The following is a 23693-nucleotide window of genomic DNA, read 5'->3' on the forward strand; positions in this document are numbered from 1 at the left end:
GAGGTGAGAGGATTCACCAGAGACAGAGTAGGGGGCAGAACAGGCAGGTGTACTGAAATACACTGGTGATGGGAGCAGCAGGCAGTCCAGGAGAGGTGCCATGCCATGTGGGTCACCTCCCTGGCCAGGGATCAACTTGCACTGCAGTGTAGTGGGCTGTGGGTAGCTACATAGTGCTGTACTTTAACCGGTTGTGCAACCAGGGAGGGTCCACTATCTGTTCAATTTCAATAAAAGTGAAATTAGAAAGAAAGTGTGAAATCCATCCACAGATCTTCTACCTTTGAAAGTAACACCCAGGACCCACATAGGTAGAAAAATTCATGTACAAAACAATGACTCAGGAGGTGAAATCATCACTTTTAAAAAGAGGAGGTTAAATAGGTTATTGATAATTTATTATTTTAAAGTTACTTTGTGGAATGTATGACAAAATTTTCTGTCACTTAGAAATAAGGAAGCACACAAATATCCCAGGTCAAACAAATAAAGGAAAGTTCAAGAGAAATAATTTGGGAAAATTTCAAGACACATAGGTCAGCAGGTATTTTCATTTTATAAATTTTGTAATGTGATTTTCAGTTAGGCTGCACCTGAAGAACTTTGACTTCTAACTATGTCTGTATAGGATATAATTTAAAAGCAAATGAAAGATCAACCAAAATTGTTTGTAAGGTAATAACATTTCTACTATAGTTTTATAAGATTGTAATCGAGGTCATTCATACTTAACAACACTATTGCCTCATAAAATAACCCAGTAGAACTACAGTGTTACCCCAACTTTGGTGCGACAAGAAGACTTGCTAAAATATGTGTGTAATAATCATGAACATAGATGTGTTAGATTGTTTACCTCACCACATCAAGAGATACCACAACCAAAAAAAAAGTTAAAATCAGGTAAAAATTAAAGGTTACAAAAAAGGAAAATGTTTAATATCATAAATGATAATGATGAGAACAGATATCTTAGACAAAAATATCTGTGGTCATAATAATTAATGCCTCAAATTTCTATATTGAGTTTGATAGTAGCCAAGAAATTAGCATAACAGTAAGTCATATAAACCTGGTATGAACAGAAAAGAATGCTGTCATTCTGAAGACCATATCTCTGTAACTTTCATTTTCCAGCAGATGAAAAAGTCAAGAGAGATTGTGTAGGAAATGCTATATGTGCAGTAGACTCTTTCTCAAGTTACAGAAATGCGAATGGAAGAATATTCATTTATTTAGAATGTATTTTCTATATTTGGGGTTTGGTCTGGAAATACCACAATAGTTCATTGTGCTTTATCTTATTACTGCACAGAAATTTTATGGTTTGGTTCTATGTTTTCCCAGGGAAAAGTGGAGTCATGTCAGGCAAAAATGGGCCCTGTTCTATATGTATCATGTTACTTCTATAGGTCTCATAAAAGATGCAGGGGGAGGCTTTGAGATGATCAACTTTGCAGCTGTTGTTCTTCCTGAGATATCTAACTGTGTAGACACAATCCTAAAGCGGCTTCAATAAACCATCCTCTTGAGTGGAAGTACAACTACTGTATAAGGTATGCTCTCATATGAGTCAGCCAACTGGGTTAGAAGGCAAATTATCCTGAGTGGACCTAGCCTAATTACATGCACCCTTCAGGATGATGAAGAATTAGAGAAATTCTCCTTTTGGACTGACCTGAGAAGTTAAGTTGCTGAAGTGCTGTAAGTGACCCCGTGATGGAGGACCTTCTAGGTACTGAGTTTGACTCCAGGTTCAAAACTAACCAGAAAGACAGGGACCTGAGTAATACAGCCTAAATTAACTGAATTTGGCTTGCTCACTGAAAGATCTCATAAGAGAACCCCAAATTCTACAAAAGCCTTGTGAGACTTTTATAACCCATTAATCACCCATATTTTGAGCCAAGAAACTATAAAATAATAAATCTGTATTTTTCAGCCATTAATTTTGTAGTAATTTCAGAAAAATATTACCAATACCAAAACCATGAGCAGATACTTTTCTGGATACCTTTGTCTGTAGTAACTTTAGTCATAATTATGTACTGATACTAATTTTTTTTTCTAATTGACCACATGTTCACTAAAAATCAGATGATACAGAAAGTCTATAATTAAAAAAATATACTTTGAAATGGATTCATCCTTCCCTTTTTCTCCCAATATTTCTCAGAAATCATTGCTAATGTTCACTGTTTTGTTAGACTAACAATCTTAAAAAACATAGAGGTACTCTTGTATATGTCATATGGAAGTCATTTTTGTCCAAATGTAAGCATTATTCACAAGCATCCAGATGACTGTCATCTAGATTATGTCATTTCTTTCAATGGTTTAGTATTATATGAACGTGCTATGTCTTACTGTTTGTATAATATTCATTCACTCCCAACTGAGCCAAAAAATATGATTTGAATAATGTTAAGCACACAGCTTTTACAGTAAAAAAAAATTCAGCACTGGTTTCATCAACTCTCACACTCAGCAGTTACCGCATATTTCCACTTCTTTAATCCACAGCTGCTCTTGCACAGGAACGCTGGTTTTCAGTTACCTCAGATAATAGTCACCTCTGCTATGGGTGAAAACGTGTGGTTTCACAATGATAAAATTGGTTGCAAAGATGCTTAATTATCTACAAAATGTTCAGAAGTTGCGCAGGAAAGGAGACATCATTTTTTAAATAGTCGTCTGATATCAGATCATTTTAGGTCTATAAGATTTGAAATGTAAAGATGCATATCATACCCTTCCAAACCTGTAAATAAATCAAATAGTTTGTTGTGAAAATTAACTATTAGCTCCTAAACTTCCCTTCCCCGGTTGGGAGAACTAATTAACTCTAAGAATAGAAGAAGGACTCCATTTGGGAGTTGTAAGTCGGAGTCATAATAGTTACTCTTACTAACAAAGGGGCTGCTACTCATTCCGTAGCACTTCATAGAATTTCTACATGGTAATATAACACAGAAAAGTAATCACCCCTATATATATTTTATAAAGTGACAAGTGCCTAATTATGTAACAACTAATTGTCAATTTTTTAATAGTCTAAAATGAAAATGAAAAATTTATAGAATATAATAAAATTTAGTGTGAGATACTAAATTTACATGTGTATTTCTGGCAAAAAAAATGAACTCTTGTACTCTTGTTAGATACTTTTACACATTGTATAATTTCAGCATATATAAACTTCCTTTATCAGAATTTAGTTAACACAAATCCCCTAACAAAGTTGTTCAAATGTTACTTGGCAAGGTATATTAATTATGAATAAGTACTTAAAGCACAGATCCAACTCTCCAGTCCACAAACTAGTAATTAATAGACACCATGATAAGGAGCAAACACGTCACTTCTTTCAAAATCTCCTGGCCACTGAATATCCATTATTTAGTTCTGTATAGACAGCAAAGTAAATACTTGGATTACTTTTTGTTTATAAGTGATAAAATTGATAGACTGTGACATTTTCCAAAAAGAAAAACCAGTAAAGGAAATTATGCAGCAATCATATAAGTGCTGCTGAGAAATAAAAAAAGTGATATCATGGGGGTGAATTTTAGATTAACTATAAATGGAGTTACAGAAGAAAGAGCTGACAGTGGGAAAGTTGAACTAGTTTATACAAGATATTCTAGATGTGCTGCAGAAAAACTTATTGACATACATAAGGAAATTTTGACCAAAAAAATAGAGATTCCAAGTGAAGTGACAACAAAAATCTTCACATTAAAGGATATTTCACATCATTGGGCCCATAAAGGATAAAAAGTTTGAAGCTAATCTAAACATAAAAAGGAATATGACAATATGCCAAAGTATAGAAACGTCACACATTCTGATGAGAACATAAACATTGTCATACTATTCTTTGTACTTTTTTTATAATGAGAACTAAATTCTCTATTTCTGGTATTTTAAATTACAAGCAGCAAATGTAACTTTACTATTTCTTTTTTCTTATATATTTATCACGGACAGTGAGTTTTTAATATTTTAAAGATCATAGATAAATCATAATTTTTCATTAATTAGAATTATTCTGTATAGTTGTATTGGTTGTCAGTTATTTGATTACAGTGTATCTTTGTGCAAGAGAGGGATAGAATTCTTTCCTGAATTTTGTTCAGTCTCTTGAATCTTGCAGCTGAATCTTTCATCGAATTAAAATTCTTAAATTATTTTAATCTGTGCAAATTTCTCTCACTTTGGTACTATGATTATTCATATCTTAAAATGTTTATTACTGCCCCACAGATCAGTTAAGTTTGTTCAATATTCTTTCACTTTCTATTGTGCTTCAGAATGAATATTATTATAGTGTTGTTTAGGAAAAAAAAAAACTTAGTGAAATGTGAATTTACTGACAAACATAAGGAAATTGAGGTGGTAGAGATTCTGGACATCTAATACAGTGTTATACTGTTCTGAGATTTGTTTCAGGAGAGAGTTTTTTTTTTCTCATTCTACTTTTATATTCCTTGAATTTCCAATTGGTTCTTTCCTGCTGTTGGTTCTAATAACAGATTTCAGATGTCCTGCTTCTTTTAGATCCTTCAGGGTAGGTCTAAAATGTGGTTTTTGTTTTTTCTTTGTAAACAATGTTTATCATATTTGTTGTTTGCAGTCTATTTTTAATGGCTTATTTTTATCTCAGATAGTGGGTCATTTCCTGACTTTTCTCCTTTGTAACATTTTCTTCTTTATATGTTGGACATTATTCATGGTATATTCTTAGAAGTCTGGATTTTGTTTTCTTTATCAATGCAGTAGTTTTGTTCAGACAGGCAAGTGTTTTACTAGAAGGTCAACTAAGTACTTTGAGCCTTTTATTTTAACTTTGTTAAGTAGCCTCAACTTTGTGGTTGGATGACATTTACACAAAAAGGACTTTCCTTGAGGTTTTCAGTAAGTTTTCTTTAGTTTGACAGGGCACTGAAACCAAATACAACTGCAATGATTGTATTAATACTAGTTTGGACAGCATGATTTTCAGCAAAAACATAAAACTGCTACCAAGGAGACTTTTGGAGTTGCCTATTTGGATTGTCTCCCTAATTTTTTTTAAAGATTTATTTATTTATGCATACAGAACTGGGGTACAGGCCAGAGGATTTACCAGAGACAGAGTTGGGACTAGAACAGGCAGATCGACAAAGTACACTGCTGAGGGGAGCAGCGGGCAGGTCAGAAGAGGTCTGCCGCGCCATGTGGGTGACCTCCAGGGTGGAGATTGAACTGGTGCTGCAGTGGCTTTAACTTCTTAGTGCTGTGCTTTAACCCACTGCACCACCAGGGAGAACTCTGTCTCTCTAATTTTTAAGGAACCAAGTCCTTACTGGACAACCATGCCCCAGAGAACTCCAATTCCTAAGGCTCAGTGGGACTTCTATGCAGTCTTCTTTCCATTTCCTTTACTATAATCAAGAAAATGCATCAGAGCAGCTATCTTTGTTACATCGTAGAACTTAACTCTCATTACTCCCAGTTTTCTGGGTCACTTATTTTTTTATTTTTTTTTCCATTAGAACAACGTTTTCTTACTCCCTCCCCCAACACCCAGAAGTATCATCACCATTTCCCCCACATTGCTCCCTCCCTCCTTCCTTTCAATCTCCTTCCTCCTCCCCTAGAATCTCTCTGGTTTATAATTGGTTGTGTTGTGTTTTGATTGTAATAACAATAGAAAGTCACAGTTTTAAATTACAACATCTAAGGTGTTATTTTGGACATTTTGTTGGCTTTTAAACTTGTTTTCAGTTGGAGAGCTAAGCAAGTACATGTTAATCCATAAAAATTTTAACTCCATTTTATACATATATTGCCTTAAAACATTGACTACAAATTGGAAAATCAGAAAACACAGTATATTGAATTCTATTTTGTGAAGGAACAATTGAAAATATAATAGAAATGTATTTCCCTTTTTGCTTAAACTAGATAAAAATAGATTGCTATTTGAACTATGCTTTATCTAGAGTTTCTAGAAGATATGAAAGCAAATGATAGCTATGGAAATGAAATAATCATTTGAGGCAAATTAAAACAGAGAGATAGATTGGACAATTTTGAAATTTGAAAACAAACCTTTAGTGATATTTTGCCTAAAAAGTAAACATCTACAAAAGTTCCAGTCTAATAACAGAATGTTATTGTCAAATGTTAATTCATTTATTTAAAGATATAATCAAGCAGTCTAGCATGCATAACAGGTCTCCATTTCTTTTGAAAGAAGAAGCATTTTAGAACTAGTGTCAGCTGGTCCTTTGTGGGTAGCTGAGATTGACTATCAGCTACTTATGGGACAAATCAGACACCTTCTTCATAGGGACTTGATGGCAGGGACAGAGTAATAGATGTATGGAAAATACCAGAGGGCCTTAGTTCCAAGCCTTTCACATCAAACCTTGTAATATCACCTAGCCATTGCAAATAAAAAGTAAAAAATATCCCATATCAAAAATTATCTTTATCCTTCATTTTTACTGAGATTAGGAATAGATCCTAATGCAAATTTGTTAAAACATCAGTAATTAACAGCTTTTTTTGTATCATAATAGTCACATTTTCTTAGGGCTATCATTTCAGTCTATGATTATTTTAAGATACTGCTTTTGTAAACTGGTCTAACTCAGAAAACTGTTGGATGGGTAGGGCAAATTTTACTGGTTGGCTGTTGGAGTTAAGTATCAGGGAATTTGTAATCATAGAATTACCTTTCTTATATTTCATCAATTTAATTTGTTAATATTGTATCTATGATTCTCCATTTATTATTTATAATACCAACTAAAATAAAAGCTCAAAATGTATTTCTAGAAACATCTTAAAACTACTGTCAACTGGTCCTTTCTGAATAATTGAAGTTAACTAGCTATAGAACACAGAGAGGTACCTTCTTAATAGGGACTTGCTGATCAACTTCACACTATAAGCACCTTATAAAAGTTATAAACTTATTTAAAACAAAGTTAATCTACAGAGATCATGCCATGCCTTGGATTCTAATAATTAAAATTTAGAATTGTCAATAACAGTAAAATTTCTAAGTTATCAAATATTTTCTTAAATATCGATCCTAGTATTATAGAGATAAGACACTGTTCTTACAAAATTGAGCAATAATTACTAAATTTTCAATTCTTAGATAATAGATATTAAAAGTATGCTTCGTAACATAGCATATGCACAAATATACAAACATAACATACAAAAAACACAGCAATTTTTGTAGCTGTGCAGAATTAGTGCCCCTAATTTTATTGCCTATGTTGACTCAAAACTGTGGAAGCTGAATATTTCATACTTATGAAAATGCCTAATGCAAACTGCACTATCCCGTGTTATTAATGAGCATGTAAAAGAAGGAATTGGAAAATTATAACACCTCCATTAAGAATGCAGGGCAGGCAGTTTATCTGTCCATGAAATCTAAAATCATTTCATTATATATGCACAAAATTTTACTTATTTGTTTATTAAATGTAATTATTTTCCTCTGGTGTTGTTCATTTTTGGCCACTATTTGGTTTCTCCTGTCAGGCTTATTCCCCCCAGCTCTCCCCCCACCAAGTATCCTTGACCCATCATCATGGTCCCTTTGTCTTCCCTCTCCTGTTGTTAACTCTCTCTTTCCCCTTCCCCTGCAGTGTGCTGCAGATCTATGGTCATCTTATAAGTTTTGTCTTTCCATGGCCCTTTATTCAGTTTCTCTATATCCCACATATAAATGAAAGCATCCAATATTTATTTTCCTTTTCCTTGTGACTATTTGCACTTAGCATAATCCCTTCCAGCTCCATCCATGTTGCCACAAATGCCAAGGTTCTTCTTTTTTGACCACTGAAGGAAAATCAGTAACATAATCTACCTTTATCTTTCTAAAATCATATCATTATATATTAGCAAGTTTTAAATTATAAAAATATTCAACTATATTCTGACATATATACAAATCTAATCTTTTATTGACTATTCACAGTAAGATTATTTTTTTCTAACATTTAAGGAACAGAAGGCCTAGTTACGGTTAGAAAATACTATCAGGTCTACTGAACAGGAGAGGTGAAGAAACAAATAACGTAGGTCCAGCCACTAGAGAATGAAATGACTTGGCATTTTAATGCAATAACAAATATAAGTGTGAAATTCAATAAAAGTGTAATTTAGAAAGTTAGAAAGGCCTAACTCTAACTGGGCGCAGAAGAAACAATATGCAGAGAGAGAGTACAGTAGCAGCCAGAATCAGCAGTTGCGAGAATATTGGTAGGTAACAGGGACCCATTTGCAGCTTCGATAAAGAAATAAGATTTCCAAGATATTTCTTCAATTTGGAGTAGCCTTGCAGGAAGATTGTCAGGCAGTGACAACACTTTGGGATGGTAGAAATGTGGGGATTAAGTCACATAAATATAAAAGATAAGTGATTCACACTGATAGTGAACTCAAACTTCAGATTGAGAGTGACATTTGATTTTGACTGTAGGTTGTCAGTAATTCATAAAGCAATCACAATTTCTTACTGAAAAAAACTGCGTGTATGTGTGTGTGTAAACTATTGATTAAAATAGTTATGAGTTCAACATTTCTTGCATTCCATAATGTTCACTGGGGTAGTAGAAGTAAGATTGGATTTGCTTGAAGTTAGCAGAAATAGCCCTGGCAGGTGACAACACAGGTAAATCATTTGCAGATAAAAAGGAAAGGAGAAAAAGGCTATAATGCTCCGCTGTAAAACACAGAAGAAACTGAAGAAATTATATTAATATCTAGTCAATAAACATGTGGTGAACGCTCAGCAATCACTACTTTAAAAAAAAAAAAAAAACAGTATGAGCCAGGTGTGGTAATTGTATAACCAAGTGAACAAAATACTCTCTTCTTACCAAAAGGCCATAGTCTATTAGAAAGTTAGTACTGCAGATGACCAAACTGTCTTACTGTCTTGCTTATTGCATTCCTATGTTCTTACAGCAATACCAGGAAGAGTGCAGGCCTGCAAGATTTGTTATAAGTGATATGATATGAATAAAAAGCAAGAGGCTTGGATATTGTAGATAAAAGAAAAAGTACACTCAAAATATTCAGCCAATTCACTATCTGAAGGTATAGTTAGAAAGAAAGGCTTCTGCCTAACTTCTATAAAATGGGGATTAATTTTACACTGTGTTAATTTGAAGACAAAATTCCTAGTTTTGACTAATAATAAGCTCTTTACTGTGCTAATTGTTTGAACTATATGCATAAGAGATCAAGAGCACAGGGTTCAAAAAGTGACCTAAGTGCTTCCTTAGGAAGCTATTGATTTTTACCATGGAGTGAAGCAGTTCAGTTATTCTTACTTGGGAACTTTCTTAGATCTTTTTCTGTTTGACACACACAGGTCCCTCCTCGGTACAGCTCCCTATTTCACTTGTTTCCTATATGGCTGCCAGCTCTCCCTAAGATAAGGGGTTCAAAGTAAAACTAGAAACAAATATTACATTGGGTCTATGGTCTACACACAATAAAATTATTTCCCCTACATGTATTCATTGATTACATTAACCTTATTAACTTATAGATAACCTGAATATTGTTCCTAAAAAGGGAACTAGATATGAATTTCAATGCAAATTTATTTTGAATAGATCTATAATAATGGCATTAAGTGAAAGCAGACATTTTAAAAATAGAGCATTGAACTATAAAAAAAATGCAGGGCTTCTTAAAATACTATTTGGAAGACTATGCTAAACATTTACTGACAAACTTCAGGGGTGTGTGTGTGTGTGTGTGTGTGTGTGGTTTCTAGTAGAAAGTCATAACTTTGAAATAAATAATTTTATATGAATTGAAACAATTCTTTGTTTTGATCATTTCTAGTAGCATAGATCCTTTAATTCTAGATACTATTGAAATTTATGAACTGAGTGGATATTAATCAGGTGAGTCCTCTGAGACTGTGGTTTTATAAATAACTACTATATAATGGATAATTCAACAGCATGAGGTGACTAAGTATAGTGGCATAATAGACTTTGAGTTTAAATTGTTCTCTGAATTTCTCATTATTTTGAGTCTTTAGTTTGTTAAACAGAAATGCAAGGACAGATAAAATACAATAAAGAACTTATTTTAATAGGAATGTATTTCCTCTAATCTATAGGATTTTAGAACTAGAAAGAACAACGTATTGTGCTAGGGAGTGAACTGTGGTTCAGAGAGGTAAAGTGACATGTTCCAGATTATACATATTTTAATTGCTTTGGAAATATTACACCTAAAGTTGTCCTTTTGGTCTTATGGCCTTTCCAATATTTATCAAGATGACTCTTAAATTGTAAGATTGATTTATGTAGGATATAGTACAGACCCCTCACTATAAAATTTTAAAAATCTATAATAGAAAGAGTTCATACCAATTTAAATGTGGCTGGCAATAAAAAATGAACAGCTACTGTTTTGGAAGGATTTCATGGAATTAAATTTTATTTATGATGGATTATATTAATTTTTACAATACTTTCATATCTGAAACATATCTGAAAGAAAATGTAGACCAAGCATGTGGATAAACTATAACATATAAAAATGAGTTATTTCCTCCTGTGTATAATATATCTATTCATCCATCCTAGAACTCTTATTTTTATTTTTTTGTTCGAGAGAAATGATTTGTATCCATCATTAATTCAACATTAATACACAATTCACATACAGTGTGCTTGCTAAAGGTGACTGCTTAGTCTTCTTCAAAAGATTATTATAAAGGCTGTGAGGCTCTTACAAGCTTTTCAAATGCACCTTTCTACTCACAAGTTCAGAGTGCTTTATCGATATTAGCTCATTAATCTTTACAGCATCCTTGGGAAGGAGACAACAGGTATTATCACTGCACTACACATGGAGCGACAAATAATAGAAAGGTCAACTACCTTTTCTTGGGTTTATGGTGAGTCAGTCAGGGAGCTGAGAACATCTATGGATCCAGCCAGAGTACAGGCACATACTCCACGCCACGTCACCTTTCACCAAGCTTCCCCCACTACTGTGATAAAAGAATCTGGGTAGCTCTTCCTAAAATACATATTCATCTTCAACAAACCTGTAAGGAATAAAGGGAGATAGGAAGGAAATCAAAAGATTAAAAGACTTAAAAAGGATTTAAAGCATAAACCAAGTGAATTATGTACCTGGTTATTGTGAACCAGAAAAATAGTAAAAACTGCATTCCTGAGACAATGGGAAATTTGAATAGTGATGAAATGATGATATTTTCATAACTCTGGAGAACTTGAAGTTACATAATGCTTTTGTGGCCTTATTAGAGTCTTGTTTGAGACACGACACATTCTGCAATAGTATGTGGATGATCTGATAGGATGTGAGGTATTTGCTCCAAGCTCACACAGGTTGGGGACAGGGAATGTGGTCTAGTGAACAGTAACTTATCTCATTGTGCATTGATTTTTGAAGCTGTATGATAGGTGGATGTGCGTTTACTAAGTTTTATAGTTGTGTGTTTGAATTTTCCACCAAGTTTTTTAAAAAGCTTTTTTTTTTTTTTAATTGAGGTTACATTGCCTTAGACCTCTGATTCAGGGTTATAGGTCATGCATCTTTAGATACCTGTTCCGCATGTACCACCAAGGCACCCACAGCCCTCTACCATCGTTTGCTGGGCCCTTCTACCCCTTGCACTCTGCCCACCACCTCTGGTAGCCTCAACTCTAGGCAGAAGTCAGAGACCTGCTATAGGTTTGATTCTGTCTGGCAGTGTATTTCATTTCTCCACAGTCTACATGTAAGTAGAAGTACCCAATACGTGCCATCTTCTCATTTATTTTGCTTAGCTTTATCTGCTTCAGTTTCATGTGTGTTGTCACAAATGGCAAAAATGTACCTTTTTAAATAGCTTCATAGTACTCCCTTGTGTATATATGACACATTTTTCTTTCTAATCGACTGCTCTGTCTTGAATACATAGGTTATTTCCATCATTTGGCTATGGTCAATAGGGCTGTAATGAACATGGGAGTACATGCAAGCCTTATTTTGCAGTCTGGTTTAGCAGGATAGTTGTGAGGTCCATTTTTTTTTTTTTACAAGATCATTATGATACTGAAATTTTTGGAAATACTGTCCCCTGTGATTCATTCTTGAACTCCAAAGACAGTGACATTATTTTAAAATCTGTACTTCATTTACAGATGGCTTTTTTTTTGTTGCAGCTTTGGATAATACCCTATTCATGGTATATAGTAATTTTTCTTTTTCCTTTGTAAAGCAAATTAGCTGACACCTTATTTTTTAATCATTAATATAATAGTTTATTTTTAGATCATTTTGCTCCTTTTTCCATCACAGTTGTAATCCCTGTGAGCTTTCCATCACCAAATCATCAGTATGCCATCACCATAGTCCAGTGCACTTCCCTCCTCCCTCCCCATTTTTGATCCCATTCCCCACTCCACCCCCATAAAATGTCTCTGGTATATAGTTGTTCATTATTTCCACCCCCCAACCTTGGTACTTTGTGCTCCTAATATGAGTAAGACCATCTGGTATTTTTATTTTTATTTTTATTTCTGGTTTATTTCACTAAGCATGCAGATACATTATTTTAAAAATAAAAAAAATCAATTATTTTAATAAAAACCTGCTCTTAGAGTTGAGTGAGTTCTATAGATTTGTCAGTAGATTTTAGAAAATTAAAACAGTTCACTTTTCAATGGAAAATTTTCTACATCAGATCAAGATAGTTCTTCTCTGACATAGAATAGTGTCAGTATATCCTATTAAACAAGAAGCAAGCTGTTAACTGAGTATTGAATAAAGGTTTAATAATTACTTAAGGAATAGAGAAATGATTTGATGGTGGAAATCTTTGCCTTTTCAAAGAATCATATAATTATTTATGCAAATCTGACATCAGTAATAAGAAAAAAAATGTTTCTTTGGAAAAGAACCAGTTACTCATATTCATAAAATAGCAACACTGTATATTGCTGGTTGAATGCAATTTAACTTAGTTTGCCATGAACTCTTAGGCATAAAGCTGACATCAACATAATGAATTACCATTTGACTGATGTTCTTTGGCAGCAAAATTAGGCCATCAGAGGAACAATTGGAGAAAGATTTTTCTAATGCAAAGTATTTTGCTAGAATTATTAGAGAAATCTTAGAAACAAAGAAACTTTATTGTCATCCTTATACTTCCTCAGTAAATTTTATGCCATAGTATTTTTACCTTTTTACATTTTTAAAATTTGATAGATTTAAAATTTGTTCAAATAACATGTTTGGTTAACAAAATGGACTACTAACATTTATTAAAATTCATTCATTATTAGCAAGAGATCTACATAGACCAATAATGAACATCTGTCAGTCCAATTTTATTTAGCATTTATATTACTTAAACTTACAAAATCTTCTGTATAAGTTCTGGACATAGAGGTAAACAAAGTCATATCATTGTAGATATCCTTCACATAAAAATCTATTTGTCTATGTGAATGAATATCAATTGTTTCAATTTTTTAATCATCCATCTACAAAACAGCCTGATGTGCTACTCACATCAGAGATGTTCATTGCCAAGATTTCTTATTCACTGGCCCAAAGCATGATCCCCACAGTATTTTTGAATCAATGGAAACTCAAAATAGGCAGTGTAGTAGACAGTAGCGCGGAGACAATTTCAAGATTGCTTTCTGTATGTCTCAAAGCACTAAAGAATGCTTTTTATATCTCTACATTCTGAAATACTTCTATTTGTCAGATCTGTATAAATTTATACTCCTATTGGAGTGTTACTCAAATGTGTTTTTTTTTTTTTTTCAAAAACTACTCCTATAAGCCTCTAAAATCTTACTTTACCTACTGATTGCCTACTGCCTGCATATCTATTATTGATGGTCTTTTATAGCAGAACTTTCAGAAGGTACTTGGATTATCTTCCTTAAGTTTACAAAGCTATTTCTCACAAGGTTTCTCTGAGGTAATTCAGACGGGACCAAGTGAAAGAAAGATTACCAGTTGGTAGATTCATCAATCTGTTGTCAAAATAATATTCACATGAAAAAATTGACTAGATAGACTGATTGTACATTTCCCCCTTTTTCTTCAGGAATACTAAAACAGATTAGCAGTATTTACTTCTGTCTTAGTTTGTCCAGGTCACAATAACAAAATACCACAAACTGGGTAATGTGAACTCTCAAAGTTCTGGAGACTATAAATTTCAGATGAAGGTGTCAGTTTGCTAAGGGTCTAGTGCCTGATTCTGGCTTGCAGACTGCTGTTCTCACAGCAGAAAGAGAACAGCAAGATCAGTCATCTTTCCATGCACCTACTAAAATCCCTAACTCCAAATACACACACATTGAAGGTTACTTAAACATATGAATTTGGGGGAACACACTTCAATCCAATGCTTCCCATGATTTATCTTAATAGTAATTTCAACCCAATAGTTATTTTCCTGGTCGAGTATAGATTTGCACATAGTTATTGGAATAAAATTTTCAAATGAGCAGTCAGAAAGACATAGTACAAAACCCCAACTCTATACTTAATAGTTGTGGGACTTCAAGTGAGTTAAATTCTTCAAGCATCAATCCAACCCAACTACTTCACTGCTAGGAAGATACCCACAGAATACAAAAACACTAATTTGAAAGGAAATGTTTTAATTGCTCTATTTTTTTGTTTGTTTTTATCTAACTTTGATTATCAGTGTAATTTTAATCTGGTAAAATGAGTTTGATAGTATTCACTTTTTGAAATATTTTTGAGAAGGAGTCCTATTAATTCATTTATACATGTTGGCCAGAATTTACTGTAGTTAGCTGGTCCTAGACTTGTTTGTTACATGGTTTTAGATTACTGAAGCACTCTCTTTACTATCAGTCACTTTGGATTTTGTACTTTATAATTCAAACTTGGTAGGGTATGTTTTTAATAGTTTATCGGTTTCTTCTTTGCTGTCCAATTTTTTGATGTATAATAGCTTAAGTAGTTTCTTGTGATCACTTGAAATTCCATTTTAATGTATTTTTTTGTTTTTAAATCCTCTATTTTTCTTGGTGAAATGAGCTAAAGATTTGTCAATTTTAACTTTAAAAATATAGGTTTTACTTTCATTAATAGTGTTCCTTTTAAGCTCTACCTTGTTTTTCTGCCCTGCTCTTCTACTACCATTGGACTTAATTTGTTCTTTTTGTCCAGTTTCTTGAGATCTAAACATTGGTGGTTTGAGAACTTTCTTGATCTTTGATGAAGGCATGGACTGTTGTGACTTTTTCCTCTTACATTGTTATGGTGATATTCTCTAAGTTTTGGTGTGTCATTATGTCATTATTTGCATATGTTTTTAGGGTTTTTTTAATTAAGTTATTTGATAGCATGCTAATTTTCCTATTTCCTTTTACTTGATTTTGAATTTTCTCTACATAGTATAGCTACTCTGTATTTTGCTTTCCATTTGCATGGAATATGTTTCTCTCCTGTCACTCTCAGTCTGTATGCTCTTACACCTGATGCATTTTGTGGTTGAGTGGAGGCTTACATTAAACAATTTATTTTGTATATCTATCTTGTATTAATAAGTTTTATATGCATTTTTAAAGCTCTTCACTTTTAATCCACCACCATATTCTGTATTTCTGATGTATAATCTACTTCTTTTATGTATCCTTAAAATCTATTGTAATTACACCTATTTTTATGACTTTGGTTTTTAACTTTAGTGCTTTAGTACTAATTTTACAAGTTTTTGAGCACTAGGTTACTCTGAATTTTACAATATATTTACCTTACAAGTTGAACTTTGTATCCCTGTTACCAATGAACATCACTTCATTGCAGTTTCAAAAATTCCATTTAATATTTTGTACATGATCAGTTTATTGGTACTTTTATCTTTTTCTTATCTGGAAAGTTCTTTATTTGTCCTTCATTTCTGCACGATAGTTTCAGAGAGTGTATTATTGGCTGGATTTTTTTTTCCTTTCAGGCCTTTGAAGGGAATGTTCTCATTCCCTTATGACCTGCAAATTTCTGCTGAAAAAAAAAAAAACTACTGATATTCTTATGGATGTACCCATAAACTTATCCAGCTGTTTTTCTCTTGCTGCTATTAATATATTCTTCACTGCATAAACATCTTTGTGAACATTATTTGGAATTCTTTATCACTGAAATCACTTTGTTTCTGTAGACTTTCTCAGAGGTTTTATTTTGTTATTTCATTTGGAACAGACTCATCTGTTTATGTTCCTTTAGTCTTTTTCTTTTTCCTATGCTTTATAAAATGGTCAGCTTTCCCAATCTTCGGGTAGCCTCATGTAGGGCATGATCTATACTATTTAACCTTACTCTTGTTCTTGTTTTTTTTTTTCCTTAAACACTTGTAACTGTCAAAATATTCCATCTGCTTAATAGTGGCTCCCAGTAGCTGAGGGTATGCGTCAGTCATACCCCAAAGGGGAGGATTTCAGTCAACACCAAGATTCAAGCTGATTAGAAGCGAGCATCTTAGGTAGTATGTAATATCCACAGTCCTGGTGAATGAAAAGAATTCTGAGTTCCACTGGCCACCAAGGCCAGCCAAGAATACGTGCTTCCGGATAATGACTACAATTATCAGAGTACTAGAAAACATCACAAGGTATACTGATGACCTGGAGTGAGGCAGAGAGAAAGTGCAAAGATGGTGTCAACTCACCTCAGAAAGCACCTCCACAGGCCTCTAAATGTGCCCCAGATCAGAAGTCTGCCTGTCAGGTGAATGCCCCAGGCCAGGCCTAGGCCTTTCATACAGAGAGACAAGGTGTGTGCTTCTCTTGCTATCGGTGTTGTGCCCTAGTGGTGGTAGGCAGCCAAGAACACTCGCTGCGATCGTTACAGTCCTGTGGGATCCGGGAACTCAAGCCCAGCTGCCCAGCAGAGCCTGGTGATACAGAGGCATCCCCTGGGCAGCATTCATAAAAACTGTGGCACCCGATGCATGTACAAGCTCCCCTCTGTAAGAGAATGGCATTATGGAGGACAATAAAGGCGACTGTGCCTGCCTCCAACAGGGTCTCTAGAGGGAAATTCAGTCAGCCCTAGAAGTGTATCTAATTAGAAACCTGCCTCTTAGGACAAAGCTATGATAAACTAGTAGGTTTTTTTTCATAGAAAATCTGACACCTAAGCCTGTTGCCTCTTTTGTGGCCTTGAGGGGGTAACTGCTTAGGCTCTCATTGCCCATCACTTACAGTACAGTGGGGGGTTGTATTCTAAACTCTACTGGCCCTTAGCAAAGGTGACCTAGAAATGTCCCTTGGATTACAGCCCCAAAAATTAGGGCACCAAATAAAGATCTAATCTGCCTTTGAGGAGATGTTGGTGAGTTTAAACAGGTAGAGGGAGAATTCAAAGATGACATACACTGCTCTCCCCTGCGAACCTAAATTCGCCACTAGATTTATGTCAAACTATCAGTGTGCTTTTGTGGTTGGAGTTCTAAGACAATCTGATAGCGCTCTTTAACAAAGACCGGGGCTATGTTATAGTTTGCTATCTGTACTTTGCCCTGGAAGTGGTATCAACCATAGCATTGTCTCTGAGTGAACTCAAATAGAGCTGCCTATCAGGGCAGGATCATCCACTCAGTGGTAGTCACAAATACCAGGACGCGGATGTAAAAACTGGGCTATGTGGGTACAAGCTCCCCTCTGGGAGATACTGCTGCCCTGAAGCATGGAAACGGAGTACTCTGTGGTAACGCTCTGGAGAGAATTATAGACAGCCTTCAGAAGTGAGTTTAATTAGAAGCCTGACCCGCAGGCAGCACTGTGGAGATAAGCTACAAGTCTTTTTCAGGTGGGCCTGTCTCTGCTTTGTCTGGGGAATGCTTGCTGGTTTAGAACCTTCTGTTTTCGTAGTCCAAGTTTCCATGAGTGTAATGTGTCAACCCTGAAGACCACTATAGTCTGAGAGATAAAGAAATCTCTCCTAGATGACAGGTGCAAAAACTAAGGTGCCCCAAGAATGCCCAAGCACCCTTCCTGGTGATAACTACATGTGCAAAAAGGAAGAAAACAAAGATGATTCTAGCCTTTGTCCCAAGAGAACAGTTCATGGATGTCTACATGTGTGTAAAATTAGATGGCCGCTTCTCATATTGATGCTTTGAGATTTTTTTTTTTGACACAGACCTAAGAGTAAATGCACATACAAACGCCTCATGTACAATTTGACCATTTCCACACTATCCTTGTAAGTCTTATGGGCACAAATTCTGTAAGTTTTCAATGCTAGACTTTTGAGGACTCATCTCCCAGATGTAGGTCTTAAAATGCAGGTTCCTCTTGTGGAGTTCGATCTCACTCTTCAGGGAGAAGCTGGGGGTTTAAAATCCCTTCCTAGTTGTATGTCTCCAAACAAGGGTTGACAAAACTATTTCACCCTCTCCTACTCACTTCTGCATGGATATTTTTCATTTGTCTGATACACAGGGGTCACTAGTTGATTTTTTTCCTCCCAGAGGAAACTGTTTTTTTCTGTAGCTAAAGACAATGAGTATACATGGAAGGTGAGTTGAGGCTCTTCCTGTCACCATCTTGAACAGAAAACTTCACTCCTCCTATCAATCTGCTATATTAGTCCCATTGTTTAAGTGAACCGTATGTGTACATTATTTTACTCTGTACACTGAATGTACAGTGTATATCAATGTTTACCTTAAAGATGAGTCACTGAACAAGAAAAGACACTGTAAACATAGAAGATCATCACCCAATAGTGCTAACCTGCAGAAACATTGAAACTGTTATGACAGATTGGATAGTGAAAGGATTTCTAAGATATGGAAGAATGAACCAGTTTTGCAAATATTAAGACACAACATGCAAGGTTTAAAGAATTCAAGGAGTGAAAAATAGATTCAGTACAGCTGAAAAGGACCAGTAGCAGAGAGGGACTAAGAAGAGAGGCTTGAGAAACATACCAGCAGGACTTCATGAGCAGGAAGCAGCATGAGGATTTTCTCAGATTTAAAACTCTTAAGAGGTTTAAAGAGTTACACAAGGGAATTTTGTCACTGAAGTATTAGCACCACCAAGATTAGTTTCTAGCAAAAGAATGATTTATAGAATGAACACAAACTCTGAATATAGCAGTGTCCAGCAACATTACTGAGTAGCAAAGAATAGCCTCTTTCCATCTACTCCAGCAAGGTCTGAGCAAATACTGTAGTACTCAGGGACAAAAGTGTCTTTGGAAGATGATGTGGTGTAGCATCTTGTACAAATTGATTATCTGATTCACATTGTTATTATGGTTACTGAGAGATGATTTCAGGTACAGGCTGTTGCATGCAGCTGGTGTCCAAACGTGTATTACCAGATCTCATGACAATCACCTTGTTATTAGAAGATGACCTTGTTTCTCCTTCCTCCTCATATGGTCCTAAGTAAAGTGAGCATAAAGCTCTACCTCAAAGACAGGACTTCTGGGTTTCTGGTTCAGTTCTATTGCAAAATGATGGGAGGTTACCTGATAAGCAGCTATGGCTGAACTAGCTATAATACAGCTATGTGGTCTGATTTAGACCATGAGTCAAAATAGGTTTAGTTTGAATAAAAGGATGGTACAGGTATTTGGCTAATGAAAAAAAGAATGATCCAAAACTTTAAAAAATGTTTACTTAGGTTTCATTATAGACATATTTGCTTTGCATATAATGGTGCTGACTTTAGGGGAAATTTCAGGTACAGGCATTTTAATTACTTTTTCTTTTAATAAAGGAAAGAAGGAACGATAGTCCTAAGAGACTTACAATACAAATATGCTTACAATTGTTAATATTACTTGATTATGGTATATTAAAAGGAAAAAAGCAAAGAAATGACAAACTGAGAAGTAATTAGGGTCACTTAGTACATCCCTCTAACTGATAGACCCCCACATCTTCATATAAATAATTGTAGTCACAAGCCCTCTTCTTACTATTCACAGAAAACTAAGAATGACTGAGCCCCCACTCCAAGACAGGGACAAAGGAGTAAATAAGTAAACACTTCTGTGTTTGAAAAGATAACAGTGAAGGAGTTTGAAACTTCAAATTATTTCAATATAAAATGGTTAGAAATATATATATATATAAAAAAAACTATTATACTTTGCCTTCCATTATTTTTATAACACATAACAAATAGGCCTCTAGTTCCCCACTAATAGATTTCCTTTTGCAAAAGTCTATGATCTTCTGCATGCTGGAAACAGACAGTGTGGGACCACTCAATTTTACCTAGTGTCTAATACTATCTTTGAATTTCCATTTCCTTGGCATTTTCTTTTATGCATAGTCCATAGCTTTGTCTTTTTACATATAATCTTCCTTGTTTCCTCCCCTCATAATCTTGAGACTGGCCCTCTGCTCATTATAATCTCTTTTCTATTCCTTTGCGACATGGTTCATGATGTCCTGCCTCTTGAGGGCTTCAAAATCCTCACCTCCAGCATCTCTTAAAGTTAAAATAGCTTCTACAGTGTTAAATAGATAAAAGGTGAATTCTCTTAAAGTTATCTTTAATACATTTATTCTGAGCTCATTGGACAATACATAGTATAAAGTATTAGCATCAAGTATGTAAAATTTCACTTGAAGAGGCAGGGGCATATACTGAATTTAGTACATGTATGTACAGACACTTAATAGACTTCTCATTACATAATGGGGATTAACACTGAGACTAATCCTGTGAATAGAAGACTGTTAGGCAAATATGCTTCTAGATGTGAAACACTTATTGTAGTAAGTTACCTCTGCCTGGAACATTCATCATGTTTAAAATGATCAGACTTCTCATATGGTGGAAGGAACAGTTTACTTTGAATGAACAAAAATTTGCCTTTGAAATAGAACTGATTTTATGACTATATTGTGTTTACTATCAGCTCTTGAAGGTGCATTGCACTGACAATCTCAGAAAAATCTTAAGTATTCTTTAAAACAAAATGGATAACAATTTAAGTTAAAGAATATAAAAACAGGCCTAATGAGAAGGCACATAGACTGTTTGATGAGTGTTATTTCTGTTTTGCCTAGATATCATTCCACATTCAGAACATCCAAAAGTCTAAGTGGATTTCATTTCATTTTGATTATTGCTCATTTAATTTATAGCCCACAATTCAAACATGAGTGTAGAGCCAGTATCAGCCATAATCAAAATTTAATCAGAATGTGACATCAACTGCTGGAATGTGTGACTGAGGCCCGCACTGCAAGTGCTAACTGGCAGCTGCAGACAGGGAGTAACAGCCCAACTCAAATGCTTGCTTGGCCTGTTGGGTCAACACCCTTTTCTGTCTCTTGTCACTGTCTGAGCCATGTACCATCTTGTTTACAATCTCCAGTCATGTTTGTTCAGCCTTTTGGCTAGGTTGAAGCATACCCTGGGGGGATAAAATACACACACAGATTATATATAATCAGTCCAAATAGCAATATGAACAAAAATTATGGGCATGACTAAATAGGCATCCTTATCCAATAACGTACCTAGTAGGTGAATCTGAGGACTTTCCAATGAGTGCATTTGAAACAAAAAACTGGATGAAATCATGAAGGTAGCAGTGAATTTGTGTTTTCCTTAATACCCAAAACTTGTGATTTTTAGTAACAGAATGTGTAGATTTACTATAGTGAGTTAAGTAGGGGGATACATGACTACTAACTTTCGGTGGCAATATAAAGACGACCCAGTACGAAAAGGCCTGGAAGTGTATGTTCAGTGTAATAGGAATCCCAGGAGATGGCATGGGAGATAGTTGATGTGCTCTAGCAAGGACAATTAAAACAAAAGTTACAAGCGACAGAAATGTTTCTACAAGTAAAAGTAGTGAAGAAAGAAAATGTTTATTGTTTGATACTAGTACATTTCCAGCTTGCGTGCAAAGGAAAATATCAGGAGAACAAAAGTTACAGGGAAAATGGTGACATTAGGCATAATAGGCTCTTGGCTTGAGTGAGAGTTTATGAGGTAAAGAAAGCATAAGTAGTGATTTAGATTCACAAAGCACAGCTATCCTTCCATTTATAGAAGAAGGGAATGATTAATAATTTGAAAATTGGAGTTCACATTGAGCAGTCTATATTTTACATGATGCATTAAAAATATTGCAAAAAAGAATTGGTATAGATGAGGAAAAAAAGGCTAAAGAGAACAGCTAAACTATTGAAAAACAAGCAAGAAAAACCCAGAAGCAAATTATCTTGGAATCAAATTAAAAGACAAAATTGCTGTACTATGCCAAAGGTCTAGTTACTGCATCGTTAACATCCTTTACCCAATTATATATTTTCTCATTGGCAAAGTAGTGATACTTATTTTTAAATGACAGAACCTTTGTCCTAAGACAGTTAATGTACCTTGGGGTGCTATCACAACTCAAAGTTAGAATTCCAACCGATATAAATCAGAGTGTGTAACTAAATATTTCAAGATCAATTTTAGATCATTTTCATCAGGAGTTCTTATTTGGAATTCACAACAAAAATAGGATGAATCCAAACTACAGTCATATCCTGGCTAGGCTTTGTGATAACTTTGGGTCGATTTCATTTGACAGCTGGGATAGATCTACCTTGAAAAATCGCTATACAAAGATTTGATTTATATGAAAAGAGCACTTTATCTGGAGTGAATTTTATGGTCAATAGCTCCTTAATCCCAGACTGTTACACAAACCAAAATTGTCACTTTTTTTAGAAGCCGAGTTTCAAAAAGGTAAAGGTAATATGTGAATAACTGTCTATTCGTAATGTTGACTATCTTGGAGTCACTTTTTAAAATCCTACAAAATACAAATATTTATGGTTTGATTAGGTCTTTCATCAAATTATAACTATACACTTTATGTTCTCAGCCTCATATATGCATGTCTTTAGCTACTTCTATGGCTTGCGTGTGTTTAATGTGAGCATATAGCACATATTTAGAAAAGGCCTTGATGACTCATATCCATGATCATGAAGATTTTTTTTAATATAAGCTAAATAATCTTTAATGATACCAAGGTCATAGAACAATGTAAAGTAATCTTTGCCCTGCTAGAATTTTTATTTCAGGCTATAATTATTAATATCTTTCTTGAAGGGTATTTCTTAATCAGCACTTTAATTGTTCTAAATTTCATAAGGCCATTTTAATTTTTAGAATTATTCCCTTTATGCTCCTTCAATTGGATACCTAAAATTACTTAACTTCTACTTTGAATCTAATATTAAGATAGCCTAAATTCACCTATTAGGTCAGTCTTGTTTTCCAAATTATACTAAAATTTTCTGCTAGTTACTAGTATCATGGCATGTCAAAGGCCATATAAACTCCAATCTTCTCAGAGTTGGAATTATTAGCCTTTAATATTCCCAATTCCAGCATTACTATTGTGGAAAAAAGGTAGAACATTAAATTACCCAAAGTGAAGTTTTACCAACCTATTAAGCCAAAGTACTGCAGATATAGACTAGTGGATTATTAATGACAGAAATCAAGGTACATTTAAGCAAAACATAAATTCCATTCTTGTCCAGATAGTAGCATAAAAAACAGACAGTGGCCAGAATCTTACAGGTTGTATTAGAGAGCTTGGGTCGCAATAGAAAAGCAGAAATTTCAAAAAATGTAACTTACTTTCTATAA

Source organism: Condylura cristata, unplaced genomic scaffold (genome assembly GCF_000260355.1).
Source record: "Condylura cristata isolate star-nosed mole 26May11 unplaced genomic scaffold, ConCri1.0 scaffold00003, whole genome shotgun sequence".
NCBI lineage: Eukaryota > Metazoa > Chordata > Mammalia > Eulipotyphla > Talpidae > Condylura > Condylura cristata.